Below are 14,057 nucleotides of genomic sequence, written 5' to 3' on the forward strand. Positions count from 1 at the left end.
CGCTCGGATCCGCCTTCGAACCCTTCAGTAGATCCTTGGGGGTAGCCGAGAAGAAGCGCGACGGAGCGTGCGCCTGAACCCAGCTCGCCCCGTGGTACCGGCTCCTCCTCTTCCACCACTCCTCCGTGTTGATGCCCGGCGCCAGATCCATCGTTCCCAGCATGAGTGAGATCGCGTGCCGCTGCACGGCAAGATGGCGGCGCCTCGACGCATCGGGGACCTCTGCTGCCTTGGCGAGGTAGAGACTGGGAGGGGGCAGCGCGGTGTAGGGGGAGCGGCCACATCTCGACAAGCCTCGCCATAACCCGCGCCAGGCGTGCTCTGCGCCGGCAACTAATTGCTAACCCTCGCGAAGGAATCAGAGGAGGTGGCGAGGAGGGGGAGGGGAGAGGAGAGAGAGAGAGCTGAAGAGGCGGGGATGGAATGGGGAGAGGAGAGAGAGATGAAGAGGCGGTGTGGGGGCGGAGATTTCCGAGGACCTGCTTTTTTGATAGACTTGGTGTATGGAACGTAGGTTTTCTAAACCGTCAGATTAGAAATAAGCTTTTTTGATTGTAGAATGCTGCCTGTCCCTTGGTTTCGCTGGATCAGGTCTACAAGCTTCCCGCGCGGGTGTACACCACTTTTCTGACACCTTTTGTGCTAGCTATTCGTAGACGCGGTGCATGGGCCGAGAGTCGGGATAGAGGTCCAACAACAGACTACTTCTTCTCATGGAAGCAGTGTACCGGTGTATATCTCTTTGTTTTGCCTCCTTCGCCATAGCTCTACCTTTTTTTCAAAATGAAAAGTGCTTGGCTCCTTGGGTCACGGCCGGTCTCACGGGTCAGCCATACCTCTAGCCCCTGCGACTTGTACAGCTACGAAGTACGGGTTCGTGCACGCAGAACCACCCAGACACCCATAACCTATCATATTTTTATACAAGAGGAGAACCAGTTTTACAGGACTAACAAAGTACAACAACAAATTGATTGGATTGGATGGCAAATGGACACCACACCAGAATACATAGGCTACTCCCTTGCACCATACTCAGCAGCCCACTTGAGGAACGACGAAAGCTTTAAATAAGCAATAGTCAATATTAAGAAAGAAGCAACATTCTAGACATGATCATAAATGCAAACCATGTTGATTCGCAACAATCATAGTAGGTCGACATAGTGCTGGTGTGTCACAATATATACCGGACCAAATTAAAGAATACATGGCCCAAGCTGGACAATGCTAAACAGTAATAACATACATATGCAGAACTCATGTGCATATTCTTTTATCAACATGTAACATACATGTGTGGCTACAAGTGTTGTATATCTGTGTAAGACAAGTCTACTGAAACAATCTAGGCAAGCATACAGAAAGCTTGACAACAACAGCATTTATCTCACCGTGTCAGGAACAATTTGGTCTGCACCCGTCTTCAACATGTAGCACTTAATAGCTTCAGTTATACCATCATCTTCAGGCTTTATCAAGGGATAATCATTGTCACGGACATTTGCTTCACCCTATAAGATGCAGAAATACAGACTCAGTCTACTAAGACACCACTGACATTGGTAAATCAAGTGCTTTATGTATGCATGAAATGAACGCATCCAAACAAAGATCAAAGATAGCCCCTTACCTGCTCTACAAGCGCGAGCGGTTGTGCCGATGCGAACCGATTGTGCATCGCCATGTCCCCAGGACCGTGTGCATCTTCACCTGGACTCGGCACCGCAAGATCGCTCGGATCCGCCTTCGAACCCTTCAGTAGATCCTTGGGGGTAGCCGAGAAGAAGCGCGACGGAGCGTGCGCCTGAACCCAGCTCGCCCCGTGGTACCGACTCCTCCTCTTCCACCACTCCTCCGTGTTGATGCCCGGCGCCAGATCCATCGTTCCCAGCATGAGTGAGATCGCGTGCCGCTGCACGGCAAGATGGCGGCGCCCCGACGCATCGGGGACCTCTGCTGCCTTGGCGAGGTAGAGACTGGGAGGGGGCGGCGCGGTGTAGGGGGAGCGGTCACATCTCGACAAGCCTCGCCATAACCCGCGCCAGGCTTGCTCTGCGCCGGCAACTAATTGCTAACCCTCGCGAAGGAATCAGAGGAGGCGGCGAGGAGGGGGAGGGGAGAGGAGAGAGAGAGCTGAAGAGGCGGGGATGGAATGGGGAGAGGGGAGAGAGATGAAGAGGCGGTGTGGGGGCGGAGATTTCCGTGGACCTGCTTTTTTGATAGACTTGGTGTATGGAACGTAGGTTTTCTAAACCGTCAGATTAGAAATAAGCGTTTTTGATTGTAGAATGCTGCCTGTCCCTTGGTTTCGCTGGATCAGGTCTACAAGCTTCCCGCGCGGGTGTACACCACTTTTCTGACACCTTTTGTGCTAGCTATTCGTAGACGCGGTGCATGGGCCGAGAGTCGGGATAGAGGTCCAACAACAGACTACTTCTTCTCATGGAAGCAGTGTACCGGTGTATATCTCTTTGTTTTGCCTCCTTCGCCATAGCTCTACCTTTTTTTCAAAATGAAAAGTGCTTGGCTCCTTGGGTCACGGCCGGTCTCACGGGTCAGCCATACCTCTAGCTCCTGCGACTTGTACAGCTACGAAGTACGGGTGCGTGCACGCAGAACCACCCAGACACCCATAACCTATCATATTTTTATACAAGAGGAGAACCAGTTTTACAGGACTGACAAAGTACAACAACAAATTGATTGGATTGGATGGCAAATGGACACCACACCAGAATACATAGGCTACTCCCTTGCACCATACTCAGCAGCCCACTTGAGGAACGACGAAAGCTTTAAATAAGCAATGGTCAATATTAAGAAAGAAGCAACATTCTAGACATGATCATAAATGCAAACCATGTTGATTCGCAACAATCATAGTAGGTCGACATAGTGCTGGTGTGTCACAATATATACCGGACCAAATTAAAGAATACATGGCCCAAGCTGGACAATGCTAAACAGTAATAACATACATATGCAGAACTCATGTGCATATTCTTTTATCAACATGTAACATACAAGTGTGGCTGCAAGTGTTGTATATATGTGTAAGACAAGTCTACTGAAACAATCTAGGCAAGCATACAGAAAGCTTGACAACAACAGCATTTATCTCACCGTGTCAGGAACAATTTGGTCTGCACCCGTCTTCAACATGTAGCACTTAATAGCTTCAGTTAGAGCATCATCTTCAGGCTTTATCAAGGGATAATCATTGTCACGGACATTTGCTTCACCCTATAAGATGCAGAAATACAGACTCAGTCTACTAAGACACCACTGACATTGGTAAATCAAGTGCTTTATGTATGCATGAAATGAACGCATCCAAACAAAGATCAAAGATAGCCCCTTACCTGCTCTACAAGAGCGAGCGGTTGTGCCGATGCGAAACGATTGTGCATCGCCATGTCCCCGGGACCGTGTGCATCTTCACCTGGAATCGGCACCGCAAGATCGCTCGGATCCGCCTTCGAACCCTTCAGTAGATCCTTGGGGGTAGCCGAGAAGAAGCGCGACGGAGCGTGCGCCTGAACCCAGCTCGCCCCGTGGTACCGGCTCCTCCTCTTCCACCACTCCTCCGTGTTGATGCCCGGCGCCAGATCCATCGTTCCCAGCATGAGTGAGATCGCGTGCCGCTGCATGGCAAGATGGCGGCGCCCCGACGCATCGGGGACCTCTACTGCCTTGGCGAGGTAGAGACTGGGAGGGGGCAGCGCGGTGTAGGGGGAGCGGCCACATCTCGACAAGCCTCGCCATAACCCGCGCCAGGCATGCTCTGCGCCGGCAACTAATTGCTAACCCTCGCGAAGGAATCAGAGGAGGCGGCGAGGAGTGGGAGGGGAGGGGAGATAGAGAGCTGAAGAGGCGGGGATGGAATGGGGAGAGGAGAGAGAGATGAAGAGGCGGTGTGGGGGCGGAGATTTCAGAGGACCTGCTTTTTTGATAGACTTGGTGTATGGAACGTAGGTTTTCTAAACCGTCAGATTAGAAATAAGCGTTTTTGATTGTAGAATGCTGCCTGTCCCTTGGTTTCGCTGGATCAGGTCTACAAGCTTCCCGCGCGGGTGTACACCACTTTTCTGACACCTTTTGTGCTAGCTATTCGTAGACGCGGTGCATGGGCCGAGAGTTGGGATAGAGGTCCAACAACAGACTACTTCTTCTCATGGATGCAGTGTACCGGTGTATATCTCTTTGTTTTGCCTCCTTCGCCATAGCTCTACCTTTTTTTCAAAATGAAAAGTGCTTGGCTCCTTGGGTCACGGCCGGTCTCACGGGTCAGCCATACCTCTAGCCCCTGCGACTTGTACAGCTACGAAGTACGGGTGCGTGCACGCAGAACCACCTAGACACCCATAACCTATCATATTTTTATACAAGAGGAGAACCAGTTTTATAGGACTGACAAAGTACAACAACAAATTGATTGGATTGGATGGCAAATGGACACCACACCAGAATACATAGGCTACTCCCTTGCACCATACTCAGCAGCCCACTTGAGGAACGACGAAAGCTTTAAATAAGCAATAGTCAATATTAAGAAAGAAGCAACATTCTAGACATGATCATAAATGCAAACCATGTTGATTCGCAACAATCATAGTAGGTCGACATAGTGCTGGTGTGTCACAATATATACCGGACCAAATTAAAGAATACATGACCCAAGCTGGACAATGCTAAACAGTAATAACATACATATGCAGAACTCATGTGCATATTCTTTTATCAACATGTAACATACAAGTGTGGCTACAAGTGTTGTATATCTGTGTAAGACAAGTCTACTGAAACAATCTAGGCAAGCATACAGAAAGCTTGACAACAACAGCATTTATCTCACCGTGTCAGGAACAATTTGGTCTGCACCCGTCTTCAACATGTAGCACTTAATAGCTTCAGTTAGACCATCATCTTTAGGCTTTATCAAGGGATAATCATTGTCACGGACATTTGCTTCACCCTATAAGATGCAGAAATACAGACTCAGTCTACTAAGACACCACTGACATTGGTAAATCAAGTGCTTTATGTATGCATGAAATGAACGCATCCAAACAAAGATCAAAGATAGCCCCTTACCTGCTCTACAAGCGCGAGCGGTTGTGCCGATGTGAACCGATTGTGCATCGCCATGTCCCCGGGACCGTGTGCATCATCACCTGGACTCGGCACCGCAAGATTGCTCGGATCCGCCTTCGAACCCTTCAGTAGATCCTTGGGGGTAGCCGAGAAGAAGCACGACGGAGCGTGCGCCTGAACCCAGCTCGCCCCGTGGTACCGGCTCCTCCTCTTCCACCACTCCTCCGTGTTGATGCCCGGCGCCAGATCCATCGTTCCCAGCATGAGTGAGATCGCGTGCCGCTGCACGGCAGGATGGCGGCGCCCCGACGCATCGGGGACCTCTGCTGCCTTGGCGAGGTAGAGACTGGGAGGGGGCGGCGTGGTGTAGGGGGAGCGGCCACATCTCGACAAGCCTCGCCATAACCCGCGCCATGCGTGCTCTGCGCCGGCAACTAATTGCTAACCCTCGCGAAGGAATCAGAGGAGGCGGCGAGGAGGGGGAGGGGAGAGGAGAGAGAGAGAGCTGAAGAGGCGGGGATGGAATGGGGAGAGGAGAGAGAGATGAAGAGGCGGTGTGGGGGCGGAGATTTCCGAGGACCTGCTTTTTTGATAGACTTGGTGTATGGAATGTAGGTTTTCTAAACCGTCAGATTAGAAATAAGTGTTTTTGATTGTAGAATGCTGCCTGTCCCTTGGTTTCGCTGGATCAGGTCTACAAGCTTCCCGCGCGGGTGTACACCACTTTTCTGACACCTTTTGTGCTAGCTATTCGTAGACGCGGTGCATGGGCCGAGAGTCGGGATAGAGGTCCAACAACAGACTACTTCTTCTCATGGAAGCAGTGTACCGGTGTATATCTCTTTGTTTTGCCTCCTTCGCCATAGCTCTACCTTTTTTTCAAAATGAAAAGTGCTTGGCTCCTTGGGTCACGGCCGGTCTCACGGGTCAGCCATACCTCTAGCCCCTGCGACTTGTACAGCTACGAAGTACGGGTGCGTGCACGCAGAACCACCCAGACACCCATAACCTATCATATTTTTATACAAGAGGAGAACCAGTTTTACAGGACTAACAAAGTACAACAACAAATTGATTGGATTGGATGGCAAATGGACACCACACCAGAATACATAGGCTACTCCCTTGCACCATACTCAGCAGCCCACTTGAGGAACGACGAAAGCTTTAAATAAGCAATAGTCAATATTAAGAAAGAAGCAACATTCTAGACATGATCATAAATGCAAACCATGTTGATTCGCAACAATCATAGTAGGTCGACATAGTGCTGGTGTGTCACAATATATACCGGACCAAATTAAAGAATACATGTCCCAAGCTGGACAATGCTAAACAGTAATAACATACATATGCAGAACTCATGTGCATATTCTTTTATCAACATGTAATATACAAGTGTGGCTACAAGTGTTGTATATCTGTGTAAGACAAGTCTACTGAAACAATCTAGGCAAGCATACAGAAAGCTTGACAACAACAGCATTTATCTCACCGTGTCAGGAACAATTTGGTCTGCACCCGTCTTCAACATGTAGCACTTAATAGCTTCAGTTAGACCATCATCTTCAGGCTTTATCAAGGGATAATCATTGTCACGGACATTTGCTTCACCCTATAAGATGCAGAAATACAGACTCAGTCTAGTAAGACACCACTGACATTGGTAAATCAAGTGCTTTATGTATGCATGAAATGAACGCATCCAAACAAAGATCAAAGATAGCCCCTTACCTGCTCTACAAGCGCGAGCGGTTGTGCCGATGCGAACCGATTGTGCATCGCCATGTCCCCGGGACCGTGTGCATCATCACCTGGACTCGGCACCGCAAGATCGCTCGGATCCGCCTTCGAACCCTTCAGTAGATCCTTGGGGGTAGCCGAGAAGAAGCGCGACAGAGCGTGCGCCTGAACCCAGCTCGCCCCGTGGTACCGGCTCCTCCTCTTCCACCACTCCTCCGTGTTGATGCCCGGCGCCAGATCCATCGTTCCCAGCATGAGTGAGATCGCGTGCCGCTGCACGGCAAGATGGCGGCGCCCCGACGCATCGGGGACCTCTGCTGCCTTGGCGAGGTAGAGACTGGGAAGGGGCGGCGCGGTGTAGGGGGAGCGGCCACATCTCGACAAGCCTCGCCATAACCCGCGCCAGGCGTGCTCTGCGCCGGCAACTAATTGCTAACCCTCGCGAAGGAATCAGAGGAGGCGGCGAGGAGGGGGAGGGGAGAGGAGAGAGAGAGCTGAAGAGGCGGGGATGGAATGGGGAGAGGAGAGAGAGATGAAGAGGCGGTGTGGGGGCGGAGATTTCCGAGGACCTGCTTTTTTGATAGACTTGGTGTATGGAACGTAGGTTTTCTAAACCGTCAGATTAGAAATAAGCGTTTTTGATTGTAGAATGCTGCCTGTCCCTTGGTTTCGCTGGATCAGGTCTACAAGCTTCCCGCGCGGGTGTACACCACTTTTCTGACACCTTTTGTGCTAGCTATTCGTAGACGCGGTGCATGGGCCGAGAGTCGGGATAGAGGTCCAACAACAGACTACTTCTTCTCATGGAAGCGGTGTACGAGGCGATGAGGACGACGAAGGGCCGAGAAGAGAGCCGTGTCGGCGCCGGGCGCCCCCCAGTGCGCCGGGTTCGGTCTGGGTCCGCCGACGCTGTTTTCGGCCCAGGCTGGCGAAAATCGGGCTCCTGGGGCGCGACTGGGCCGATTTCTCGGCGCCGGCACAAAAAAAACGACTGAGAAGGCCTTCCTGGGGCGCGGCTGGAGATGCCCTAAGGTTGTAGGCACAATAAAGGAAGTCATGCTGAGAGGTCAGCCACGATCATAGCTGATTCAAAGTGATGATATACATTTCCCATATGAACATGTTATGCGGAGAAGAAACTGCAGAAATTTCTCAAAAATGAAGGCGAATCCACATATGAATGTTACGCGGAGAAGAAACTGCAGAAATTTCTCAAAAATGAAAGCGAATCCACGTATGCTCTGTATTTATGCAGTGGTTTAGTGGTATGACTCTGCTTGAGAATGTGCATGCTGACGCAAACTATTATTTATGCATGCATCATGCCCAAATAGATCTCATTTTGCTAGCCTAACTAATCCATTCATGTTGCAAAAAGAAAAAAAAAAGGAAGAAAGAAAGTTCAAGAAGATGGATATGTTCACAACTGGATATAACAGGTTCAGCTTAAAATAAATAATAAAAAATGGTAAAACCCAAGTAGATAAAATAATCCACTGTTCTGTCTGTTGACATTGGTAACTTGCCATAATATGGAATCACTTCACAGTGCCACTCACCTACATCAAGTATAGTTTATAGCAAGCATGCAAGTATTGGCAGTGTTAGTTACAGAAAAGGATTGGGAGCAACACTATGCACCTTCAGTTTGAGAGCTTGTTCAAAAACCGTCGAAGGGAAGCTCTATTTCAGTACGGCCTCTTGGCCACTGCTCTTGGCCGTAACGTGGTCACCTATGTATGTATTGTTGAGAGGCATGTCCAGCAACATTGCTATGTCATCTGAAATAGAATAATTTACAAAATTATGTAGCAAGGGAGATACCTAATTACCTTTTCCTGATAACACAATCTTAATCAAGGTCAAAGAAAGAGAGAACATCCAATTATTAATCTTGATTGCACTTCATGTCAATTCATGTCTAGATTTACTCCATTGACATTAGACTTTAGAAGTGCAATTGTTAACCAAAGACTGACATTATAGCTTTATCAAGTTACTCATGATGGACACATACAGAGTCAGGCTATAGCGATTAATCAGGCGTGTAACTGAACCGAATTATAGCAAAACGAATTCGCGCGGTGGATCTTGTAGCGAAATTGTTCTCCGGCCTCTCCTTCGTCATGTTGCTCAACGTCTCTGCCAACAAACACATAGGAGAAATACCGCAGCACGGGTAGATCAACACGCTGCCGGGGAGCCAGTACGCCAACGACACTGACCTATGCTACGTATCGGTGCTGCCATGCAGCAAGCCAGCGACCGGCTGCCAAGAGCTAGCATGTCTGGCCTCTTGGACGCTGCTCCTGGCCGTGGTGGTCACCACCGGGCTAGCATTTGCTGCGTCGATCTGGGCGGATGCAGGGTGGAAGGCACGGATACTGAGCAACCTGCAGGACAACACCGACAAGGCAACGCACGGATACTTGATTACTGAGCGTCCGAGGCGACGCAGCCTACGGCGCCGGTTCCGGCGAGTGACAAGAACAGCATGGCCACGGCGGCTGATCGCGGGCACGGCTGGGCGGCGTGCTTTCCCGCGCCCGAGATGGTTGCGTACAGGCGGGCGCTACATGACGCGACTCCGGCGTCATGGAAACGACCAAGAGCCCTGGAATGGCGAGGCGGCGCATGAGCATGGGCACATATATAGTACCTCTGGCTCTGGTCGCCTCACGAACGACGAGGCTTGCAGTGTCACAGTTCCCTCCGTCCGCACTCAGGATCCACCCATCATCGAAGTGGGGGGCCATGGGGGGCGGTCGCAGCCAGCATGAAGGGGCCATAGGAGTCAAGGGCCATGGTGCTGACGCTTTTTTGTTACCGAAGCGTGAGGCGGAGGACGACACCCGACGGCCGTGCTGCAGGTCTTCGAAGCGTCCGCGGCGAAGATGACGCGCCACAACCTCTCGTCCGCACCGCCATGTCCCTGCACCCAGTCCTTCTGCTTCTACCGGCAGAAACCGAAGGGCCGGAGGTCATCAGGTTGTGTTCATGTGCTGCAAGCCTTCCGAAGATTGTCGACGCCGGTGGTGTCCGGCAACAACGGCCCGCTGGAACTCACGTGCCCACACACCATTGTCGCGTTCATGACCGCCGCCATAGTCTACAATTCTGCATGCACCTCCCTCCAGGCACCTTCCTGTGGGCGGCGCTGCCGCCGACGGCACGGACGTCGCCGGGGTTGCCGACCATGATCTTCCGGAGATCGTCGACCACCGTGAAGACCATGTCGGAGGTAGCGGCGATGGAGGCCGCCGTGTCCGCTAGGCACACTCCAGCGGCGATCAGGGCCTCTGCCCTAGCCGGCGTGCGCACATATGCCATCACCGTGTACCCGACGGCCTCGCTAGCTGAGACTCCGCGACACCTCTGATCGGTGAAGCAGGGATTGAAAGGGCCAAACAAGCTTCAGGTTAGGTGACGTGCTGTGTTAGGAATTATTTGAGTCGGTTCAGTATACGTACGAGGTTAGGTCGTATTAGGAAAGGTTTGTAAACCGGCGTTGTACCGGATCGCGTCGTGTTGGACCTGTGCCGTGTTGGACGTGATTTGTATCCCTATATAATGCAATGAAAAGGACCATGAAAAGCAGCTCGTATTGCTGCACCAAATTATCTTCTTTCTTGTTCGTAAGTTTAGGGTTTGCTTAGCTTGAAATTGAGTTCTTCAGATCAGATTTTTGCCCTGTGATCCATCATAGAGGAAAGAGGGTCAAGGTGAAGACGGCTAACTCGAGGTCGATCGCAGCAGCCGCGAGCTTGAAGCGCAGACGGGTTGGATGGGCTACCGCCACTCCACGGCGGACTGAGGAATGGCGATGCTGGGAGTTAACGGCAGGGCAGATTTTATAGGTTCACTAGTAGACTGCCCGTGCGTTGCCACGGGCTCTTGAAATATTTTGCAAGAGTTACAGGTTAACTTTTTAAGGTCTCGCCCCGCCGTAGATCCAGACCCCCGCCATTGATTCCACCCCGCCTAGGCCGTTGCCTGCCACCACGCTGCACCATCGTGTTCGCCTCCGCTCCGCTCCGGCCACCCTGACCCCGCCCGCCTCCTCTCCGGCCGCCTCCGCCTCCGGTCCATCCTACGCCCCGCGCCGCATGTCGCCGCCCCGCTCGGCCCCCGCCCGCTCCCCGAAGACGCCGAAGGGAAAGTCTGGTTTCTTCGGCATGAGGGCGAACCCTTCCGGGAACTTCGGACTGGAGTTCTCCGACGCCGGGCAGCGTTGGTGGCTCAGCACGTATCCCACCGCCGATGAGGCCGCTCGTGCCTACGACGTGGCGGTGTGGCGTGCCGGACGACCGAAGACAGGCCTAAACTTCCCGGAGGTCGAGTCCCAGGCGATGGCGGTGTGACTTGTGCTGCAGGGCATCCGGATGAAGGAGACGCCGGCTAAGAAGGCGAAGAAGAGACCGGCAGTTGTTGTCGCTCCCGGCGAGAGTGACGAGGTGGCAATGGCTTGGTTTGCGCGATTTGCAATTTTCTGCAAAGCCATCTCTAATGAAATGCTATTTGCTATATTTTTAAATAGGAAAATTATTCCGATCAGCCAGCCATAACTCAGCGGACCAATCTCTATTTGCTATAATTTTTAAATAGAAAAATTATTCCGATCAGCCAGCCATAACTCAACAAACCAATCCAAACCCATATTTTCTAAAGTAAATAAATTATTTCCCTTGATAGATCAAGATGCCAAAGTGTCGTTTGCCCGACTGCTATGTTCCTACACACGCAGAGCAAATTATTTTTCAAATCAAGGAATTAAGAAAAGGAATAATATCACGATGTTCGTGGCACTTGCCAGGTCTGCCATGCTACCATGGCATCGTCTTTTTAGTCTCTACCCACATGCCGAGTTGAGAAATAATATACCCACTGCTAATACACTCACGTACATAATGGCCCTTGGCTGATTGATTTGGCTGGCTGTTAACACAAGAACACAACACACAAAATCAGTCAATGGCCACACGTATGCATTGTTTACTTTATTCCAATTGTGATGCAATCGTGACACCTACTCGCCCGTCACGGTAATTTCCTACTCGCCGCTGGTGCCAACCGCTCGACCTCACCACCGCCGCTCACCACTCAGTCTCCACCGGCTGCCCATTGACTCTTGCACCACCCGCTCGCTTGCTCGGCCCAATGTTGTTGATTGGAATGTGGGACTAAAGGTAATCCATGGACAGGTTTTAGTTCTGCTTGGCATCAATCTTTGGTACTTGTTAATCCATCTAAGGCTCAAAAAAATCGACTCTCAGACAGAAAAGTGATCTAACTCTATTGATGAGCACAACAGTACATACCATCCCATCATGATGTTGCCATCGCTCACACTTGATGATTACATCTTGTTATTTCTAACATGTACACCATCGGGCGATTGCTTTATTAGAAATATATTTACACAATATGATCAGAGCAACATCAAGGAGTCGGATGCTGGTGCACAAATTCTCCTCAAATTCCACATGCAACCCTTGTAGAGAAGAACGGCATATTTTTCTTAGGTGATTTTTGACCGAGCTCCTATAGAAAAATTCAAAGAAATCATGAGGAGCATGGAGCCAAGCAAACTAATCAGAGTAAATCATGAGAGGAGAAGCCTCTCAACCTACCACAGGGAATCGAGTCAACATTAATTCGTGTAAGAATTAAACCATAATGTAGATCAACAACCCAATAGTTGATAAAATAACCCTGACACAACCCATTAATACAATATATGGTCACAGGAAGTAGATTGAGATTATGCAGATATCATGATCTACGAACCATATCTACGAATATTGATTGCAAAGTCACAAACAGAACCTCCTCACATCACAAAACAAATGTTTCATCAACAGAAACTCTAGCGAATGCCAATTGGATAAGTAAGATAAAGACATCGAAAAAAAGAAAAGATAATTCATTCTATTTTCTTACTTGACATCATAGAGAATGCAAGTCAAAGATATTGCGATACATCTTACCCTTCTATAAATTGACTGCAAGGCACAATCCCCAGCAAAATATACAGAATGAATTGCTCCTATGGTCCAAGTATTGCATAAATAGTTATATATAGACTATTCGACAGTGAGCATAAACATGGCATGCACTACCAAAATCCCTTTGCTATGGAGCTTAGTCTGCATGTCTATTCGTCTTTCCGTAAATCAGTTGTGGCCAAGATGTGCTGACAGCTCACCAGCCTCTTCCCGTTTACCAATAAAATCAAAGCAGCTCAAAGCAAAAAAAAGAACATAGATATATCTACCTGATGTAATTGCTTGTAACTCCAGAGTGTTGGTAGAGTCGAGAAGAGAACACCCAGCCAATGTTACAGCAAATCGATCTGCAGTCTTTTTTAGGGACGGCACCATCATTAGAGGTCCCAATTTTAAATCAATCTGCAAGAGATGGAGATGCGACTGGAAGCTTACGGATTTGATGCATCAGAACAGCCATGGCCCATGGGCAGAGGAGAAGTGCCGGCAGCTGGGGATCTGACGTGTCACAGACAACATGGGTAGAGGAGAGGCGGCGGCAGATCAAGCCTTGGGCGTGGCAGGCGGAAGCACACTCACCCCTACTGCACCCTTCTTACTTCCCCGTCCTTCTTCTCCTACCTCTCCTCCCTGGATCCTCCTCTGTCTCTCTTTTGTACAAGAAAAATCGAAGCCCCGCCATGACCTTGAGCTCCCCCTGCCAACCATAGAAATTAGATATTTCCTAATTGTTTGCATAACAAAAAACATACTGGCTCCAAGAGAATGAAAGACTAACCTATTGATGAGCACAACAGTACATACCATCCCATCATGATGTTGCCATCTATCACACTTGATGATTACATCTTGTTATTTCTAACATGTACACCATCGGGCGATTGCTTTATTACAAATATATTTACACAATATGATCAGAGCAACATCAAGGAGTCGGATGCTGGTGCACAGATTCTCCTCAAATTCCACAAGTTGTAATTGAAGAGAAAACTGAAAGAAAGCTATTAGTAATACCAATTTGACCAGACACACCACACCACTAATGATAAAATAAAAATTTAGAAGTTCCTAAAGAGACCTTATATATAAGAAGTGCAAGATACTGATGAAACTACCAAAGCCACCAGATCTTAGTACAGATTAGTTAAGTAGACACTACTATTTTGTAAGGATGAACTATATTATGGATTTTATTGGAACAAGAAAATATCC

The 14,057-nt window shown here is 49.5% G+C and overlaps 1 long non-coding RNA gene and 1 pseudogene across 1 annotated transcript; one reads left to right on the top strand and one right to left on the bottom strand.

Annotated features, from left to right (window-relative positions):
• LOC125519163 (polyubiquitin-like) overlaps positions 1-14,057 on the top strand; it is a 278,280-nt pseudogene that overhangs the window by 223,031 nt on the left and 41,192 nt on the right.
• On the bottom strand, positions 12,173-13,444 carry LOC125521073 (uncharacterized). The gene is made up of 3 exons (XR_007289000.2): positions 13,281-13,444; positions 13,115-13,199; positions 12,173-12,381 (listed from the first exon to the last, which is right to left on the bottom strand). It is a non-coding gene; the product is annotated as an uncharacterized LOC125521073 (long non-coding RNA).

Source organism: Triticum urartu, chromosome 7A, assembly GCF_056163025.1.
Source record: "Triticum urartu cultivar PI428250 chromosome 7A, HENAU_Tu73, whole genome shotgun sequence".
Lineage (NCBI taxonomy): Eukaryota > Viridiplantae > Streptophyta > Magnoliopsida > Poales > Poaceae > Triticum > Triticum urartu.